A 22,536-nucleotide genomic window follows, 5' to 3' on the forward strand; every position below is an offset into this window, starting at 1 on the left:
CAATATACCTGTATGGGAGTTAAGCTTACGGACCTATCATTGCCATTGTTTTGGAGCCTTTTTTTAAAAAAACTGGTCTCCCCTTAGCTGTCCTCCAGTCATTTGGTACAGAAACTGATTTAAATGATAGTTACATAGCGCAGCTAGTACAGGTTAAACCTCTCTAGTCTAGCACCCTCAGGATGTCACCAATGCTGAACCCAAGAATTTGCCGGACCATGGAAGGTCGATATTGTCTAGCCCTATTACTAACATTTCCATTGCTTACTGGGCTCTTAGAAGACATTTAAGGGTAAATTAGAGCTAAATAACAGCATAGAACACTGAAAGCCAGGACTGGTGGCTGTAAACAAACTTTATGTGATTGTGGGAAACTTGGCCATACCCATGGTAAGTAGACAACTGGCTAATGAAAATCATGCCAGACTACGGATGTTGCCAGACCAGAGAGTGTCCAACTAGAGAGGTTCAATCTGTAGCTCTGCCATTTCATATTTGAGTTCCTTCAGAACTCTTGGGTGAATACCATCTAGTCCTGGTGACTTCTTATGGTTTAATTTAGCAATTTGTTCTAAAACCTTCTCTACTGACACCTCAATCTAACGCTTTAAACTAAAAGCGTGACCATGGCAGGAGTGCCGAGAGAACTTTCTGCCAGCACTCTATGTACACCACCTGCACAAGTAGAGCTGCAACTGGCTGTGCGTGGGTGGGAGGTGTTTTCTTCACACCCCTGAGCCAGAAAGTTCCTGCACAGTAAAGCACCATGGTAGACTTAGCTTAGACATTTCCTCGGAATTATCAACTTAAAAAAAATGGCTCAGGTGTGGGAACCCCCAATAGGTTCTGACGAGAAGAATGATGGAAGGAATTCATTTAGCGTCTTTGCAACAGCCTGGTCTTCCTTAAGTGCTTCTTTAGCACTTTGATTGTCCACTATTGTTTAGCAGTCTTCTGCTTCTGATGTACTTAAAAAAATATGATTCGTTTTTGGGTCTTTTGCTAGTTTCTCTTCCCATTCCTCTTTGTCCTGCATAATTACACTTTTATAATAGCCTTGCTAGCGTTTATGCTCCTTTCTATTTTCCACCTACCTTTTTGCCTTACAGCGCAGCTTTTATTGTTGTTTAGCAATGGTGGGGTGGCCCACTTTCGGCCTCTTACTGTGCTTTTTAATTGAGAGCATACATTTAATTTGAGTCTCTATCATAATGTTTTTAAAGAGTTTCCATGCAGATTGCAGACATTTCACTCTTGTGGCTGCAACTTTTAATTTCTGGAGTAAAAAGCAGGGTAAAAGATTACATAACATTCCATTAAGGAGTTGATTTTCCCTTCACTCACTATGGCTACGTTTATACGTACTGTACCAGAGATCAATCTTCTGGCATTCGATTTAGTGAGTCTAGTAAAGACCCACTAAATTGAATGTTGAGGGTACTCCCAGCTAGCACCAATGCTCCTTGCAGTCACAAAGAGTAAGGGAAGCGAATGAAAGTGTTTGCTCCTGTTGGCCTTTCGCTGTGAAGATAGCGCCAAGCTTGGCTTCAGGTACGTTGATTCCAGCTATGTTATTTACGTAGCTAGAGTTGCATACCTGCTTAAGCCAACCTTCCAGGTCTAGTATAGACCTGGCTTATGTTCAATTGAAGGACAAAGAGCTTTTCAGTTTCAGTACATACAGGACACTAAATATATAGATACACAACATAAAAAGGATTTTGGTTAGCATATAAAAAGAATTATGAGAGTTTAAAATACAAAAATAATAAAGTTAATATTTACTAACATCTGTTTACGATTCTTTCTTTTCCATATGATGAAATCTGCTGGTGATATTTCAAGAAACCTCAGTTTTAGTGACCAAACTCATAAAAGTCTCGCCTATGTTGAGTAAAGGGACTATAAGGAAAAATACTTCACACAAAGCACACAGCATTGCCAAAAGAATTATGCACTTTCCTTTTGTGCCAGGAATGACATTATCCAAAAGTGATGGTCATGGGATGTCCATTGCAATCAGTGGAGGCATTAACTGTTTTAACTGCTTGGTGCCAGCAGTTTAATCATTTTTCTGGTCTGCCAAGATCTTGGTTAAAAGTTTATGAGATTTCCCCAGTCCACCTCCTTTAATTGCAAACTGGCTGATTCTCAGCTTCTTTCTACTTAAAAGAAACTGCAGCTGTGACCTGAAAATCGTGTTACATTTATAAGCATTTGTTCTTCCATAGGAAGTGTATGAAACAAATGGTTGCTGGACAAGTTTCAATTTTGCAAGAAGAGGCACTAAAAAAAACCCTAATAAATCTCTCATAAAAATGTTAAATCTGAGCAAACTACTGGAATCAGTTTCCTTGAGATGTGTCTCATACACATGTCCTCATAAGCTTCTTAGCCAAGTCTTTATTGGCTAAGTACAAAGTTTCTTCAGGAAGTTCAGCTTCCCAAATCTCTCTCTTCCTGACAGTCTGGCCAGGGACTCTGGATGTTGAAGGACATAGGGTGATCAAGGATTGTCAATCAGTGAGACACAGGGGACCTGTTTATTTTCTTTCAGCTAGTCTGAAACATGTAATTCCAGGCTCCTTTTTTATTTCTACCTAATGAATCCTGCCCAACCCCTTGTTCCGAGCTTTCTGCACTCCATCCTACACTTAAATTTCTTACAGGTACTGTTGTATAGCAACTCCACGGTTACGTCTAGACTACATCCCTTTTTCGTAAAAGGGATGTAAATTAGATGTATCGCAATTGCTAATGAAGCGGGGATTTAAATCTCCCCCGCTTCATTAGCATAAAAAACATTCGGCACGGAGCTTTGCCGGAAAAAAGCGCCAGTCTAGACGCTGATCTTGCGGAAAATAAAGCCTTTTCTAAAAGATCTCTTATCCCTCTATGAAATAAGGGATAAGGGATCTTTCAGAAACAGCTTTATTTTCCGCAAGTGCAGCATCTAGACTGACGCTTTGTTCCGGCAAAGCTCCGTGCCGAAAAAAAGCGGCAGCCATTTTTATGCTAATGAAGCGGGGGAGATTTAAATCCCCGCTTCATTAGCAATTGCGATATGTCTAATTTACATCCCTTTTACGAAAAAGGGATTCAATCTAGACGTAGCCCACCTGTTTAGAGTGGCAACAAATTCCTAAGTTTCTTGAGGTACAACTGAAGTAGAGAAGCAGTATGAGTGTATTGGGGGGGAAAGCACTTGCATTGACTTATACCAGCATGAAGAAGTGGGTTGTACCCACAAAAACTCATACCACCATCTACATGTTTTGCTAGTCTTTAAGGTGCTGCTAGACTATTTGTTGTTTTTTATGTTATACCAGCATGGTTAGCTGTATTGCAGAGGTATGGGAGTCACTATGAACATGGAGAAGTATCACTTGGCCCTTCTTTGCTTGAAATGATGGGATGAAGTGTTACACAGAAAACTTAAAAAAAATGTATCTGCATTTTTCCTACTAATGTTCTGTTTTTGCCAAGAAAGATACCACCAACAGCTGTTGCTTTTACAAAGGAAAAAGGGGAGTTGGAAACATTGAGTCCCAAGGCATGCTGACCATTACAGAGATCATCCCACAATCCACCACCCTATAGCAACTGGCAATGGTTATTCAAAATGCAGACAAAATCAACTTGTGACACCTTGCAAAAGAGGCTGGGCACATACGAAAGAACTGTCTGTCTGATCCTTTAAGGGGAGGAATGTAACTGTGGTAGAAAATCTGCTGATGCTACAACAAAGAGTGATGCTTTCTGGCAACATTGCTAGTGAAAAGTTACAAGGGACGATGGTGCATTCAGAAGTTTAATACCTGGGGTCTTCATCTTCATTCTGCATGAAAAAGTGAGCTCAATGAGCAATCAGATTTGAAAAAGACATCAGACATGTTCAGTAACTAATGGGCTTCAATTTTATTTTATTTTTTAGACAAACAAAAAAAAGATCACAGATGTTCTAGCAAACAGAAGACCGTTCCTGCTAGGCATGTAAAATCCTGGTTAAGCAATTAACCAGTTAAATGTTACATTTGATCAGTTAACCGCTTAACCAGGATTCTGCAGGCTGGGCTGCTCAGGCTAAGCCTGGCCTGCCATACCGCACCATAAGTGGGGAGCTGTTCCAGGTCAGCTGGGGCCACCACACCACAAATGGGGCCACCGGTTGAATGGTTACCTCCCTAGTCCCTGCCTTGAAATTACAGTCTAACCAAACAGATAAAAGGTGGGAAGGGAAATAGAAACTAGAAGTAACTTGCGCATGATCAGAAAGGGGAGTGTCAAAGCCGGAAACAGATCCCAGGTATTCTGGTTCCCAATCTAGTCCCTAGATGGTCCTGAACTGAGAAGCTAACATCTGTTGTCTGTCTCACAGTCTACAATACAGTACTAGAAATTGGGAGATGTTTGTTGTTATGATCATTTTAATTTGCGCTTTGTTCTTTGATATTTGAAGGGTTGGTTTTAATTTGCTTGTTTTTAATTTATGTTCCATTTGACACGAATGAAGCAAAGACATTATTTGCTTAAAACACTAGAATGTTGCGATGAATGCACAAACTGAGTGTGCAGTGGCAACGTGCGTTAACCAACAATGTATACAAGCTGTAAAAATATCACTGCAATAAAAAGTTGAATAAAGATCCCACTTATTGAAGCTCTACCCTGCACCATATCCGTTCCTTTACCGTATCCAACTGCAAGTGTCCCGAGGGAGCATACACTAAGCAGGAATGAATGTGAGCTAGTGGTACAAAGACTGAACAAGGAGTGATGGAATCTAGCAAGAGAATATTTAGGATAAAGGACAGGGAAACATTTTTAAGGATGAGGCCTATTAGAGCAAGGAAGAGTCCCCCCATCAGGAGGTCCAAGGCTTCTGTTATTAGAACTCAAACTGGGCAAAAAATACATTGAATTGCACTGAAGAGATAATCCAGGGCTGGCCACCTAGCAGATCTTTTGTCAGGCTATTGTTCTGTAAGGAAAAACTGTATTCAGTCTGGGTGTTCTTTTCCTTGTGTGTTCTCAAATTAAACTGCAGGCAATAAGGCCGGCTGAAAATATTCCCTATTGCTCCAGCTGTGTGTTCCTTGTGATGAGGTGGGGACCCGTAATAATTTCTCACATGCATACATCTTTTCCATACACACTCCCCACACTGCACGGAGGGAGAACCCTTTCACTCAGACCCCTCGGGGGGTGACTGGGCAGGGCCCAGGAATGCAAACTGCACAGAGCCTGCTGCATCAGAGTGTGAGAGAGGAAATTTAGGCCAGCAACACCCAGGCATACCCCTCCCCGACAGAATGTAACTTTGGGATAGGAATATCACCATGCTTTTATGGTCTCATCTGCAGGCAAACCATTTCCTAACACGCTGGATTTTTTTTCAAGAGGACAAGAACAGGATGAGAATGTGGCCTTTCTGGTGTGTTACAGCAATAGATGAGGGAAACGGATCATTTGGTCTCCAGGAGTGAGGATTTGCAAGAGTGAAAGCAGAAAATCTCTGCCCAGTAGGAATTCATAAGGGGGATTCTATGAGAAGCCCTGAGATTGATAGTGGAGTCTATGCCTATGTCTAGACTACATGGCTCCGTCGACGGAGCCATATAAAATAGTTTATTCGGCATAGTCAGAGAAGCTTGGATTTAAATAATCCCCGCTTCATTAAAATAAAAATGGCCACCGCGTTGTGCCGACGATCAGCTGATCCAGCACAGCGTGGCTGTCTAGATGCGGCGTGGTCAACAAAGGAAGCCTTTGTTGACCGCTTCGGTATGCCTAGTGAAACTATGCCGAATAAACTATTTTACATGGCTCCATTGATAGAGCCATGTAGTCTAGACATAGCCTAGGTGCGCAGATTCTGTGAGGGAGTTTGGGTGTGAGAGGGGATGCAGGGCGGGCACAGGGGAGTGGGGTGGGATCTATAAGAATAGAAGCCTATTAGCACAACACTGAACCCATGAAAGAATCATTGAAGTGGTAAGGAAGCCATTTAACAGGCATTTGTCAACCCCAGGTATGACTGCCAGTTTCTGAATCAACAGGACCCTACTTTAAAATTTGTGTTACAACTATTTCAAGAATGTGTTGCTGAAGATTATAAAATCACACCTCTAAAAAGTCGCCATCCCCTTCTGAGCTGCCATCAGGAATTGGAGCACCAGTTTAATAATACTGCATAGGGCCCCATAAATCTTAAGAATGTCGCTGGCTCTCTCACTCCCACAATACAAATTATTCTAGCACCCTTAAATTAGACTGGGCTTCTTATGTCTGTCATAGTATAGGACAGGGGTGGCCAACCCATTAAACAAAGAGAGCCGAAACAGCGGAAAAAATGCAAAGAGCTTCACCAAAATTGTTGAGAAAAAAAAAAGAAAAAAGGAAGCGCTCCCCACCAGCCAGAGTTGTTGAGCAAAAAAACAAAAACGCTGCCGCTTTGAGAACCGCAGGCCAGACTTTTTGACCACATCAGGCTCCCATGGGATGCCACCATCTTGCCAGCACCATTTTGCCACGCCGGACGGCTCTCCTACACCCAGTGAGCACGGGGAACCGGGGGCCAATTGTAAGGATGCGTGGGGTGACTTCACGAGCCACGGCGGTGGCTTTGTGAACCGCATTTTCAGGAGCCGCCAATTGGCCACCCTGGTATAGGAGGTTTACCAAAGTTTGAGTAAATTTTGTAGCTTTTTTCTGAATGCTGCTCTTTAAGTCCTTGCCCCTGCAGTGTTTTATATCCATTGTACCTGACATTCTTGAAGTCCCCTCATCAGCCTCCTTGTATTGTGTGTGCATGTTGAAATGACACAGCTTGGACTACATATGGAGTCTGTGAGAGAGTTAACTTGACAGAGCGAGATAATGGCTGATCTAAGAATAAACAGAGCCTCTTCCTTCCTTATCCCACCCAACAACTCCACTCTAAAATAGAACAGAATACACCTCAGGGGGCTGGGTCTCCCTACAGCCTGATTCTCCTTTCACTTGCACCAGCAGAAATAAGGAATAACTCATCTGAAGTTGTTCACTAAACTGGTGTAAAATTAATGTAAGAATAAGTCCTATATGCACAAACCAAACCAGTGCAAAATCACAGTATCATAGAAATTGTAGCCCATGGGGCTAGCCTGCTATATTTTATAATCTGTTTTCTTCATTGATTATGTTTTTTTCTTGATTTATGTTTTGTACTGAATAATCCCAGTACACATAATGTCGTCATACTTGGCTGTAATGCCAGGAGCCAACATGTCTATATCCCGTTTTAGATAGATCAAGTGAGCATGAGTGTTTGCAACCTTTGGCATAGTTAATGTCCTACTGGCCGCCCCCTTTTGACTCTGGAGAATTGATTGGAGAACTGAATGGAGAACAGGTTTACCATAATTTTGGAATATACCAGTAAATGCAAGGTACACCACAGAGCAAGGAAGTAATGATTTAGGCTAAAGGTTTTGAGGACAAGATAATCAATATGAAGATGGTATTAATATGTCAGAACACGTTAGTGTATAGAGTAACTGTACCTGAAGATTTATCTGGGTGAGAAAACAAGGTTTGGGCATGGAACAAGTGGGCATTGATATGAATATTCAGGACAGAACAAGTCCCTATCAAAGGGCAAACCATCATGTGAAGTACTCACTTTTCCCCTTAGTCGTATTCTGTTAAGCTATCAGCTCAATTTCTGCAATATAGTTTATCTCCTGGACACTCATCTAAGCTCTACCATTTTAGTATTGAGGAGCTGGGGCCACTGAACTTATTGGGCTTGTAAGAGACACGGCTGGTCCTCTGTCTTCCACTACTAGGTCACCAAGGGAGGGCATGAATAGCCTTTTATCAAAGGGATGTGACCACAAGGAACTATAGAACCATTTCACTTCTTTGTGGCTCTGTGGTTTATAGCTTTGATTTACACTCTCATTTATTTTAATAACAATCTGGAAAATTCGGTTTTGGCTTCAGTGTATGTCCTTGGACCATATCCCAAGGGTCCGTGCAAGAGATTGAACTCCCTACATTCTCTAATTCTGTAGCCTGAATTTGAAACAAGAACTTAAGTATCTTCCAGTCAGATCATTGGAAAGCCATAATACATTAGCCCTATAAATTCAGGTCAACAAATGTCAGGCTGAAAGAGACCTTGAAAGGTCATCCAGTCCAGCCCCCTGCACTCAGGCAGAAATCAAGAAACCTTAGACCATCCCTGACAGCTGTCTGTCTAATTTGCTCTTAAAAACTTCCAGACACAGAGATTTCACAATCTCCCTTGGAAGCTTATGCCACTAAACTCTCCTTAGGGCAAGACAGTTTTCCCTAATAGGTAACGTAAATCTCCTTTGCTGCAAACTAAGTCAATTACTGCTTGTCCTTCAGTTGACATGAAAAACAGTTGATACCCCTCCTTTTTGTAACAGCACTTAACATATTTGAAGACTGTTATCAGGACCCCCCCCCCCCCACCTCAGACTCAGGCTCAGTCCCCTAACTCACCTCCCAGCTATACACATCTCTTGGACTCAGAACCAGAGTCCATGAAGGTGGAAGGTCTGAGCCCAAATCAAGGCAGGACCTATGGTTCGAGCCCTGTCATTTTGCAATGCAGACACAGTCCCCTGCCCTTCTGGGCTCAGGTCCTTGGAGTCCACCTACAGCAGGGGTGGCCAATCATTTTTGAAGGGAGGGGTACTTGAAAAAATTTCAAAGTGGTTGCAGGCTGCCTGGAAAGAGTGGGGTCTTTAAATAGCAGGAATTGAAAGGGCTCGCACCTCCCCTGCGGCTCCCAGGAAATGCATTAGCAGGGGCGGGAGTTGTGAGCCCTTTCAACTCCTGCTATTTAAAAGGGCTTGTGCCTTACATAAGAATGGCCATACTGGGTCAGACCAATGGTCCATCTGGCCCAGTATCCTGCCTGCTGACAGTGGCCAATAACAAATGCCCCAGAGGGAGGGAACACAACACATAATCCTCACGTGATCCCTCCCCGTCACCCATTTCCAGACAAACAGAGGCTAGGGACACCATTCCTACCCATCCTGGCTAATAGGCATTGATGGACCCAACCTCCATGAATCTATCTAGCTCTTTTTTGAACCCTGTTAAAGTCCTAGCCTTCACCACATCCTCTGGCAAGGAGTTCCACAGGTTGCCTTAGCAGCCACCCAGAAAGCTCAAACCCTTTAAATAGAAGCAGTTGAAAGGGCTTGCAACTCCTGGCTCACTCACGTGTTGCCTGGGAGCCAGGGAAGCATGAGCTCTTTCAGCTACTTCTATTTAAAGGGCTTGCACCTTCCCTACAGCTGCTAATACTTTGCCTGGCAGCTGCAGGGAAGACATGAGCCCTTTAAATAGAAGGAGTTGAAAAGGCTCGTGCCTCTCCAGCTCCCAGGCAATGCGTTAGGGGGTGGGGCTAGGAGCTGCCGCACAGGCTGAATGAAAGAGCTTGGCGGGCTGAATACAGCCCACTGACAGGCTCTTGCGCAGCCCTGATCTACACTATTCCACAATGCTGTGACAGTTTCCTTTGTCTTCTCCCAAGAATCGCCAATCAAGTCCAGGGACAAAGCAGCACTCCCCACCCCTTGATCCAATGCAGCAGCTTGGCATTTAACCCCTCTATTTTATTCTGACCACCAAGCTGCAAATACACACACACACACACACACACACACACACACACACACACACCCCTCTACCTTAGAAGAATCTTTGGTGTTTGCAGTGGATCATGGGATTTTGGTCAAGGCCAGCAAACCAGCTGATTTTAGTAAGAGTATCAGGAAGTGTGCGGGGCCAAGGTGTTAGGCGGAAGAGGGAGCAACAAGCTAGCCTCCCCGAAACAGTTCACCTGCTGCCCATGACATTCCCCTTTGTAAATATGACAATGTCACTGGCACGTGGCAGGGCTTCAAGGGAGGTCTCAAAACCTTTCCAATCAGGCAGTGGCAAAGGCAATTCAAATGAAAGTCACACTAAGAAACTTAAACTTTCCAGAAACAAAATACAGGTCTATGTAGCATTTTAAAGACTAACAAGATGTTTTATTAGATGATGAGCTTTCGTGGGCCAGACCCACTTCCTCAGATCAAATAATGGAAGAAAATAGTCACAACCATATATCCCAAAGGATACAATTTAAAAAAAATGAACACACATAAAAAGGACAAATCACATTACAGAACAGAAGGGGGATGTGGCGGGGGGGGGGGGGGGAAGGAGGTGAATGTCAGTGAGTTAATGGTATTATAGGTGGGGAAGGGGAGATGTCTGTGAGTTAATAGAATTAGAGGTGATAATGGGGGAAGCTATCTTTGTAATGGGTAAGATAGCTGGGGTCTTTGTTAAGTCCCGTGCGGAGAGTGTCGAATTTTAGCATGAATGCCAGTTCAGAGGATTCCCTTTCAAGTGCAGATTTGAATGTCTTCTGAAGTAGGATGCAGGTTAGCAGGTCATTCAGACAGTATCCTTTCTGGTTGAAATGACAAGCAACTGTTTTTTCTTTGTGATCCTGTCTAATGTCTGTTTTGTGAAACCAGAAATATTTTTAAACTAGAGACAAGGTGATGGAGAGACGGTATCATCTAAAATGTGTGACAGCATATTTGATGAAACCATACTCTGTTATTTTTTACTTTGCCACATATACACTATTAACCTTCACCTCCAATGAGCGCTACATGGGTGAAGGCACTAGGCTTTGCTGCCAGGGTTAGATTTCCACTTAGGCACAGTGGGCCTCTGGCTAAGGGCACCTAAAAGTTAGAAGTGGGTTAAAAGTGTCATTTTTTACAGAAAACATGAAGGTCAGTTGTGGTCAGGGGAACACTGAAGATTCTCTGCCTAGGGGCATGTAAAGTGTCAATCTGGCTCCACTTGCTGCTGTAGCATCTAACCTGGATTGCTTGCAAACGGCCTGCAGCACGTAAATTACTCCCAGCTATGTTTTTACCATCCTCAAAGACTACACATGGTGATGCCCATACACTGCCAGTCTCAGGTTTCCACCCAGAAATGCATGCCCCCCCTCTCCTGAACAGTACCAATATATTAAGACCTGAGCACCCCTACATCCAAACACCCTCCCAGAGCCTGCCCTTAGAACCCCCTCTGGCTCCCCAACTGCCTGCCCCAAGCTCAGCTCAGAGCCCCTCTTACACTCCAAATCCCTTAGTCCAAGACCAGAGCCTGCACCCCAACCTGCTGCCCCTGCCTGGTGAAAGTGAAGGAGGGTGGGGGTGAGGAGGGAGGGAGGATGGAGTGAGCAGGGGCAGGGCCTCAGAGAAGAGGCATAAAGGAGGCGGGGCAAGGGTATTTGGGTTGGAGGTAGATCTTGGATTGCATTTAAATTCAAAAAGTGATCTTGTGTTTAAAAAGGCTGGAGACAACCGATCTGGGATGTTACTAGAACACTATAGAAGCGGGTGTCAGTCAGAGACAGACCGGAAGTGAGAGCAATTACAATAAATTAAAAACACAATACATTTAACATCATTCTAAATGCTGGAGGCAAAGTGGGGTTTGGTGTGGAGGCTCACAGCCCCCCATGTCGTAACCTTGCAACCTCCTTTGGGGTCCTGACCCCCAGTTTGAGAACCCCTGAATTACAGGGACATGAGGAAAAGTTCTGGAAGTGGCTAGTCAATTAAAAGCTGCCAGTTAGTCAAGGAAGTTACAGCGTGGCTGATATAGGAGTGCCAGTTGTGGCTGGTTGTATTTCTAGAGATTTTATCACATGATATCTTTAATTAAAGCTTAATCTTTAATTCCTGGAGACCCCAGGCCAATCCTGGAGGGTTGGCCAATCCTGGACAAGGTTCTAGAAGATATTTCAGGTGTTCAGTGAAAGACCATCAGTTAATAAGGGTGCTGGGGAGATGGTAGTGGTGCTGGGGAGGTTGCTACATACCAATGGACAGTTACATCCGGCATTTTACAGGAACTTGAGGGAAGATTCTAGAAGAGGATAGCAGTTGGCCAATGACAGGAACAAACGTTATTTAAGGATATTAAGAGATCTTGGGGGAAGGCCCTACAAGAAAGTGTCAGTCCACGTTACAGCAGAACAATCAGCCAGGGATGAGCTGGGACCTGAGGGTGACTTTTTTGGAGGAGAAAGGGGACTAAAAAGCAGCTAATTAGACAGGGAAGTGACAGGGCCCCAGGGGAAGAATCTGAAAGAGTGCTAGGTGATCAGTGACAGACTGGCACTTAGTCACAGTGTAACACAGGGCTGTGGAAAGGCTCTACAGGGCAGGGCAGGGCAGCTACAACTGACCAGTTACAACTGACCAGTTACATGAGGAACACTACAGGGATCTGAGAGAAGATTTGGAAAGGATCTCTCTCTCTCTAGGTTCATATATGACCCTAATTATCACCATAGTATGCAAGCATCTCACACCCTTTAATAGATTTTATCCTCATAATACCCTACTGAGGTAGGCAAGTGTTATCCCCATTTCACAGATGAAGAACTGAAGGACAGGGTAGATTGAGTGACCTGTCCAAGGTCACATAGGTTGTTATAGAGCCCGGAACTGAACCCAGACTTCTGAGGTCCAATTGCTTAACCACAAGCATGTTCTTCCTCTTAAAGATAGCACTTAGGGCACATCTAGACTGCACGCGGCTTTTGAAAGAAGATATGCAAATTTGGCACAAATTTGCATATCTTCTTCCAATCATGTTTTCAGAAGAGCTTTTTCAGGAAAATAAAAAGTGGTCGAGACCTAGTTCTTGCAAAAAAAATTTTTGAAAGAATCCCGTACACCTCATTTTTTTAGGGTGCAGCTACACTACATTCTTCTTTCGAAAGAGGAATGTAAATGAAGGAAATAAAAAAATGCAAATGAAGCGCAGATTTACAAATCTCATGCTTCATTTACATAATCGTGTCTAATCGCTTTTTCAAAAAAGGTTTTTTCATTTAAAAAAGCAGTCTAGACACGGTTCTTTTGAAAAAACCCTCTTTCGAAAGAACCCTTCTTTTTGAAAAAATGAGGTTTACAGGGTGCCCTTAGAGACAGGCTAGCTGTTATTCAGGAATGATCCAGAGACTTGGTGGGAAGGCTTTGGCAGTATAAAACAGTTGGCCAATAAGACTTCAGCTTCTCCAAAATATTTTTCCATCATTATTTTCAGTAAAAATGAAAAACATACTCCTACCCATCAAGTTTTCCAGAGATATTTTTTTTTGCCTAAAACCTCAAAAGCCGAAGTATTTTGACTCAAAATAAAAGTTGCAATTTGCTCCTTGAGTCCCTAGGCTCTTGTAGGAATGGTCTGTCCAGCTAGATTACAATATCCACAATGCATCACAATATCCCCTCTTGAAGGAAACTATGGCTCCTAGAGGCCATGGTGCATAATGGGAAATGTAGAACAGATGCGGATCCTAGCCCCTTATAGGAGAATGGAGACCCAAAGAGGAAATTGCCATTACCAGAAGGTTCTACAACACAAATTTTCAGCCAAAATATTTCAGTTTTCTCAAAGTATGTCAAAAAACCATGAAACTTTCGGCAGAAAGAAAATTAGTCAAACACCCAATTTTCTGACAAAAACAGTCTTGACAGAAATTTTTCAACCATTCTTAATTATGTCTGAAGAGAGGAAAGTCTAGAAAAGAGTGGCAGATAGTGACAGACTGACAGGTATTCAAGGATGATAGAAGTGGGGGGGAAGACCCTGGAAGTCAGTCAGTTACATAATGGAACATTATCAGCTGTGTCACAGAAGCTAGAGGGGAGGTTTAGGAAAGTGATGGCTGTTGGTCAGGGATGTTGCAGTTAAATCAGAGAAGTCAGACATCAAAAAGGGTGGTGGGATTGATCACTTACACACTGGCTACGTGATCATTACTTTATCAAAAGCTTCAGAGGGACAGCTGGGTGGTTGTTTAACAAGTGGCCAGTTTCAAGTCGATCCAGCTATTGTCTTGAAGAAATGAAGTGACACAGAAGTCCCACTTGTGAGTCAGCTTGCATGTGTGTGCTGCAGTGTGCTGTCCAACTCCACACAGACAGCTGGTTTAGCAGACCTCCGTAGCACCACTCCATGTTGTTAAGTGCTGAAGACAGGAATTTAGTTGCTTTAGTAACGCTGTTCAGGCTGCCCGGTGCTTTGGTCCTTGAAGCCCCAATATTATCATCATTAGTAGTAATAGTAACAGCAGTTAAGGCAGCTTCTTCAGCAGAACTTTATGTGACTTAGAAAGAAAAGCCATAGGCACAGTTCGGTGACAAAGACACCCTTTTTATGCTACGGATCTGCAAACCCATTCACAAAAGTTTGGTGGACCGGTGACATTTTTACATATTTGCATATTTCTACATATTTGCATATTATGAAAATAATGACTATGCACATAAAATGTTACTGGTCTGCCAAAAAATGTACCCCAGCCAGGGACAGCTTTAGAGAAAATGACACCCTGGGCAAACCTGGCCCCCGTACCCCAGGCATGGTGCCCCTCTCCATTTCCCTTGGCTGCCATGGGCTCCCCCACCCCTGGATATCCATCCCATGCCCCCTTTGCCATTAACTCCTGTCTTTCCTGCATGCTAACTCCTACACTGCTCCCCTAACCCCAACATTTTGTCACCTTCACCCCAACCCCTGCACTGCTCTCCCACCTGCACCCCCCAGCTCCAGCTCTGCATTGCCAGAGTGCCTACCATATTGCCTACCTGCCCAGTATCACCCAGCACTTCATGCCAGTAGTTTCACACTTTTTGGCCCATGCCCATCTGGGTCAATGCAAACCTTTCCATGGTACACCAGGTTGCTAATAGAAACTCTCTATTAATTATGTCTGAGCCATTTTGCTGGTGCTGCATCTAGGGGGAATGGTTTAACTAATAAGAAAGGCAATATTAATTTAAAGTATTAAACAGACTACGTGCTTTAACTTTCTCATGTTAGTTTATCAACCTTCATTTTAAATAAAGTAAAATATTTATTTATGTCCAACAGAAAAGGTTCCCATGTTTTCTTTATTTTATGGTAGGGGTGGAGAACCTTTTTTGGGTTGGGGCTTTTGGCATCTGGAAGAGTGAAATGGTGGTTTGATGAATATTTTTGCTAGACTGATCAGCAGTGAAATAGCTGCTAATGTTGATATTTAGGGTTCTGTTGGAGAGGGAAAGAGGTGTAGGAGGAATGGGAATTCCTGGCATCCAGACACTAGCAGGAAGTAGATTATATTTGCTTATCCATTTAACACACACATATTTTGCTTGATCCCATATGTCTTATGTCTCTGCTCTCAGCATAAAAATTAAGAATATGAGGAAACCACACAGACAGAGCTGGATTCTAAACAATTGTGCTTATTAACTACACAGAAAAATAGAGTTTAAGATCTGACAGGACCACCAGACCCTTTAGTCTGACCTCCCGCTTATGAGAGGTCACCAACATGACCCAACATCTGCACACTAAACTAAAAACTGAAATTAAACCAAAGTATTGCTGCACACAAGAAACTAGACTAATATGTGCCACAGGCAGAGAATAGCAGGGACTAAGGCCCTCCCCATCCAATGTCCCATCTCCAGATGTGGCCATCCCAGGTGTTTCAAAGGAAGGAGATTCAAACAAAACCCCAAATACATTGGGAGGAAAATGTATCTTCCTATTCTCTGCAGATGGCCAGCTGAAATGCGGAAGCTTATGAGCTTTTAGGAACATAAGACAAACTGGAAGTGAGCCCCAAGGTTGCTGAGGTCTGCCCCCTACTCCCTACCTACAACAACCCTATCACACAAATCACACTCAAACATGTTCAGCTCTCTATAAAAACTAGGTTGCTTGCCCACACAACTCCTACTGGGTGGCTGTTCCAGAAGTCAGCCCTTTGATGGTAAGAAACTTTGTTCTGATTTGTCCAAATTTGTTCATAGTCAGTTTTATATCCATTTCTTCTTTTGGCAACATTGACCTTTAGCTTAAATAACTCTTCACCCTTCCTGCATTTACCCCTCCAATGTGTGTGTTTTTATATATATGTGTGGACACATACAATTAGCTATATAGGTAATACTGCTGCTCTTATGTTGTGGTGGTACCCACACTTGAAAACAAGGAAAGGCCCACTAAAGGGTGCTCACACTATTCAAAGAAATACTACCCGATTCCCACACACTCTCTCATAAGTACAGCTCCATTCTTGTAAGGTGTCCTCACCAAAAATCCTCAAACTCAGGAGGGTGTGTCTGGTTTAGAAATGGGTAAGTTCAATACTTGGGTAATGCTGCCTATAATCAGATCTTCTACTGCAATCGAACCCAGGACTTGTGGTTCTTAAAAAAAAAAAAAAAAAAATCACAAATCTCTTAGGGTATGTCTACATTGCAAAGTTAATTTGAAACCAAAGCCGTTATTTCAAATTAACTTTAATAGTGTCTATACATGCAAACTGCTATTTTGAAATTAATTCAAAATAGCAGTGCGCTTATTTCGAATTTGGTAAGCTTCATTCTACAATGAGTAACGCCAAATTCAAAATAGCTATTTCGAATTAAGGGCTGTGTAGACACTTTATTCAAAACAGGCGGCCCTGGTGGCCACTCTGGGCACAACCAGGAAAACTTACTCTCCTCTCCCCCAGCCATGGAGCCATTAAAGGGGTAGACCCTGGCCACAGTGCCTGTGCCAGCCCCAAGCCTGCCAGCACAGAGCCAGCAGTGGCCACCGGGGCCCCTGACCCAGTAGCCCCAAAACATGAGCCAGCAAGCCACTGGCAGCCAGCCCTCCACCACTCCCCAGGAGCAGTCTGCCAGCTCCCAGGAGCCTGACAAGGGCTGGAGAAGGCAGGCGCCTTCCTGGTCCAGGATGGAGATCATGGACCTTATGCAGGTTTGGGGGAAGATGCCCCCAACATCCATGATCTCCGCACTAGATGGAGGAATGCGGCCGTCTATGGCAGGATAGCTGCCAGCCTGGCCACCAAAGGCCACATGCGAACCCAGGAGCAGGTTTGCATGAAAATCAAGTTGGTTCAGAGAGACCCGCAACCCCGGGCCCTGAGCTTCCCCTCCCCCTTCTTCTCCTTGCTTCCCCCCTTCCAGCTCCTTCCTCCCAGGTTTCCTCCTCCCCTCTCCCACCTCCTTTTCCCAGTATCCCTAGAGGTTCATCTCTCCCCTCCCGCCCCCGTTTTGTTCAATAAACCCATTTTCTATTTTTGAACATACATGTCTTTTATTTGACATCAGGAAGGGGGGCTAGGGAGGGGTAAGTGGAAGGACATGAGGGAGGAATGGGGCATGAGCCCCCCATGGGGAGGACTGGGGTGGCTCTGAGGGCTCCTTGGGGTGGACACTCTCCCGCAGGGCCTCCAGGATCCTGACAGCCCCCCGCCCCGATGGACCAACCGGATGGCAGCCTGCAGCAAGTGCAGCCGGGCTGATCGCAACAACCCCACAAGACGCACCAGCATGTCCAGGGGCAGCTCTGGCTCCATGTGGCCAAGTGCTGTGGTGTCGCAAGTGCGGGCACTCAGGGCACTCCAAGACAGGACTGCTTTGCTGTCCGTCATCGAGGTAGACAAGCAAGCGGGGAACCCTGAGAACCATCTGTCCCAAGTGGGGGTAGCGTCCCTTTAAGCACAGAGCTCAGTTAGCCTCAAGCAGCAGCCCCTCACACTAAGTCCTAACCTGATGCCCTGCCGACACTGGTTCCAGACAGCCTTAACTTCAGTTCAGGATCCACTCAGTGTGGACGTGCTATTTTGAAATAGCAAAACGCTATATCAAAATAGCTTTTGTGTGTAGATGCGTTAATTTGAATTAACTATTTCGAATTAATTAATTCAAAATAACACTGTAGTGTAGACATACCCTTACTGATTGGACTAAAGGACGAAGTCTACCAGCTGGAATACAGTAGCTACTCATACATTTCCGTAAGAGTCTAACCACTAGAGGAAAACAAAGCATGGGTTAACACTTCACCTCTGTCGGAGTCAGAAATTTCCCTTCCTCTTCTTGCTTCCAGCAGAGGTTTGACTCTCCAGAAGTCTTCTAGATTGCTTTCTAGATATTTTATAAATATCAATAATCCTAGTATTCAAAGGTGCCCCATAAGTGTCATAGCAAGACTGAAGATTGTTCTCTAAACAGTTCTCCCAAAGCTTTGACTAGTCAAATTTTAGATTTCACCCTTTGAAAATATTCAATATTGAAAATATTCTGCATTTTCAACCCAATACATTTTCCTTTCCTTAGTTGCATCCCTCATGAGAGAAATGGGGTCCTTGTAATGCTTATACAATGCACACAGGATCTTTTTCAGTGGAAAACACAATACACCGTGTTTATTGAAAACACAACCTGAAAAGCAGCATACGCATGCATTCTCTCTCACATGCACGCATGTGTGTGCATGCCAGTCCTACTGGTGTTGTTATAATTACCGGTCTGTAGCTCAGACCAATCTATGGCCAGTTAAATTGGGCCTGAGTGGAGAGGCTGGATTCTGTCCATTTGGATCCAGTGCTCCAAGGTTTTTCAGGATGGAACTTGGAGTTCCTTGGCGAAAGACCCCATTTCTATAGTAGTTCTTTGCCATTCCAATCTATGGATCTTGCTATGTCATGCTGCAATCAATTATCACTTGATGGGTCCTTAAGGTTATTTCCATTATCATTCTTCATCAGCATTTTAGATGACTATCTCTCGGAGCTGCCCCATGCTACTTTCAGTGGGATCAGTTATCTTGTCTTTTGGGGGCGCTTGCCTTAGCTTCAGGGTCACCTGTTCCGCTTACTCATTTAGCATCGGGTACCGTGGATGTTTTCTGATTGTCCCTCGCTTCTTCTTGACCATCTGGATATTTGCGATGGCTTTCACTTATCCTTAAGTATACACACATTCTTCACCTTCCTTGCACAATTTTATTGAGAATTACAGATGGATTAAATTTTAGAAAAACGAATGGTCTTTGGAGAGATTACAAAAGAACCTTACACAACTTAATTTGTAATGCAGACAAGCATCAAGACTCTATAGCAAACATTGTAATAAAATCTGGTCTTAAGATAAAAGAAATGACCAGAAGTAGTTTTAGTCTCTTCCTACCTCAACATCAGCGTACGCACATATCGGCTTATACCATGCCTATCAATGGCACAATCTGTTCTTTCCTGCTAATCATGAAGGTTTGCAGGGTGAAACAGAAGCATACAGAACTTATAAGCAAAACATTATTCTACTACTTATACAGACTACAAACTAATCAAGTTTAGCTTGAGTAATTAAATTCTGCCTCTATAAATCCATGGTGAATTCAGGCAATTCAAAGACTTTGCTAGACAGTCTTTATATGTTCCCCTCTCATATTTCCATCTGCATTTTTCCACACTATCCCAAACACTTTCCACTGAGTGTCCTATTCCACTACACAACGCCAAATCGTCTCCTAATTCAAATCATTTGCACAAACAGCCAATTGCACAATCATTATGAAAAACCAAACAAAAACCCACGAAGGAATTTTGAACTGTAGGTTTTTCAGTGTATTCTGTTCTTCACATGCCTATCTTGAAATAATTATTATTCAACTCTCATATTAAACTGTTGCAAAATTTTGCTCTGTACCATTAGTTATAGAATTTGTATAAATCACAAACCTGCCTTTCACAAGCGAGGAAAGCGCGGCGGAGGCAGGGTACCATTGTTTGTTTACTCCAGGGTATCATTGTTTGTTTACTCGTGGAAGGCACTCTGCTTTGGTAATGGGCACCAAAACAAGCTAGGAGTATAATGCAATGGTGGCATCCTTTTTTAGGCTTCTAAAGTGTACTAGGAGAAATATAAAATTATTATTATTTGCATAATTTAGCTAAGAATTCAGCTTTAAAGAGGTGTTCTGTTCTCTCCATTTTTGTTGAGTCAGAGAAAGAATGAAAGAGTCTATGTGAGTACCTTAAAGTGTATTAATGTAAATACCTTTAAGAGTATTTTTGTAATTACTTGAGGAGACAGATTTTTTTTTTTTTTTTGCAAGAGAGATTGAAAATGGCCACATACCCCTTTGGCCTGAGCTGTAACAAAACAGAGCAATATGACATTTTATTGTTCTTCACGTGGAAATTTGTTTCCATGTGAAGATGAGTAACATCTGTGTAGATTGCTTATAATTTCTGCATAAGAAGAAAGGGCTTGGAAACTTGCTGAAAGGTCTTCAACTGTTTTCTGTTTCACTTAATATAGGTTACTTATGACAAAATTATTTCACTCTATTTGTCTGCAATATCACTAAAATATGTTTATAAATTATCTTAGAAAGAAAGTATTTCCATTACATGTAATTTACATTTCCATACTTAAGCCTTTTTCGTCACTTCCTCATTGCAGTACAGATAGGACCACAATAAAATAAGCACACAATAAAATTGTGTATCTTGGTTTTAGAATTAAAAGCATTCAGTCATTATAAGAACATAAGAACGGCCGTACTGGGTCAGACCAAAGGTCCATCTAGCCCAGTATCCTGTCTACCGACAGTGGCCAGCACCAAGTGCCCCAGAGGAGATGGACCGAAGACAATGATCAAGCGATTTGTCTCCTGCCATCCCTCTCCAGCCTCTGACAAACAGAGGCCAAGGACACCATTTTATCCCCTGGCTAATAGCCTTTTATGGACCTAACCTTCATGAAATTATCTAGCTTCTCTTTAAACTCTATTATAGTCCTAGCCTTCACAGCCTCCTCTGGCAAGGAGTTCCACAGGTTGACTACACACTATGTGAAGAAGAACTTTCTTTTATTAGTTTTAAACCTGCTACCCATTAATTTCATTTGGTGTCCTCTAGTTCTTCTATTTAGGGAACTAATAAATAACTTTTCTTTATTTGCCCCCTCCACACCACTCATGATTTTATAGACCTCTATCATATCCCCCCCTCAGTCTCCTCTTTTCTAAACTGAAAAGTCCCAGTCGCTTTAACTTCTTCTCATATGGGACCCGTTCCAAACCCCTAATCATTTTAGTTGCCCTTTTCTGAACCCTTTCCAAGGCCAAAATATCTTTTTTGAGGTGAGGAGACCACATCTGTACACAGTATTCAAGATGTGGGTGTACCATAGTTTTATACAGGGCAGTAAGATATTCTGGGTCTTGTTTTCTATCCCTTTCTTAATAATTCCTAGCATCCTATTTGCCTTTTTGACCGCCACTGCACACTGTGTGGAAGTTTTCAGAGAACTGTTCACGATAACTCCAAGATCTCTTTCCTGATTTGTCGTAGCCAAATTAGCCCCCATCATACTGTACGTACAGTTGGAGTTATTTTTCCCGATGTGCATTACTTTACACTTATCCACATTAAATTTCATTTGCCATTTTGTTGCCCAGTCACTCAGTTTGGTGAGATCTTCTTGGAGTCCCTCACAGTCTGCTTCTGTCTTGACTATCCTAAACAGTTTGGTTTCATCTGCAAACTTTACCACCTCACTGCTTACTCCTTTCTCCAGATCATTTATGAATAAGTTGAAAAGGATTGGTCCCTGGACTGACCCTTGAGGGACACCACTAGTTACCCCTCCCTCTCCATTCTGAAAATTTACCATTTATTCCTACCCTTTGTTTCCTGTCTTTTAACCAGTTCTCAATCCAAGAAAGGACCTTCCCTTTTATCCCATGGCCATGTAATTTACATAAGAGCCTTTGGTGAGGGACCTTATCAAAGGCTTTCTGAAAATCTAAGTATACTATATCTATTGGATCCCCCTTGTCCGCATGTTTGTTAACCCCTTCAAAGAACTCGAATAGATTAGTAAGACAGGATTTCCCATTACAGAAACCATGTTGACTGTTGTCCAACAAATTATGTTCTTCTACATGCTTCATAATTTTATTCTTTACTATTGTTTCGACTAATTTGCCCAGTACTGAAGTTAGACTTACCGGTCTGTAATTGCCAGGATCACCTCTAGAGCCCTTTTTAAATATTGGTGTCACGTTGGCTACCTTCCAGTCATTAGGTACGGAAGCCGATTTAAGGGATAGGTTACAAACCACAGATAATAGCTCAGCAATTTCCCATTTGAGTTCTTTTAGAACCCTTGGATGAATGCCATCCGGTCCCGGAGATTTGTTAACATTAAGTTTTTCTATTTGTTCCAAAACCTCCTCTAATGACACTTCAATCCGGGACAGTTCCTCAGATTCATCACCCACAAAGGACGGTGCAGATTTGGGAATCTCCCCAACATCCTCAGCCATGAAGACTGAAGCAAAGAAATCATTTTGTTTCTCTGCAATGGCTTTATCGACCTTGATTGCTCCTTTTATATCTCAATCATCTAGGGGACCCACAGGTATTTTAGCAGGCTTCCTGCTTCTAATGTACTTAAAAAACATTTTGTTATTTCTTTTTGAGTTTTTGGCTAGCTGTTCCTCAAAATCTTTATTATGTCTTTGTCTTTCTTGATCACTCAAGTCTGCTGTCTCTCTTCAATTATATTCATGTTCAGTTGCGATTCTTTTTATCATAATTGTACAATGGCTGAAACA

Source organism: Pelodiscus sinensis, chromosome 1, assembly GCF_052426305.1.
Source record: "Pelodiscus sinensis isolate ZL-2025 chromosome 1, ASM5242630v1, whole genome shotgun sequence".
NCBI lineage: Eukaryota > Metazoa > Chordata > Testudines > Trionychidae > Pelodiscus > Pelodiscus sinensis.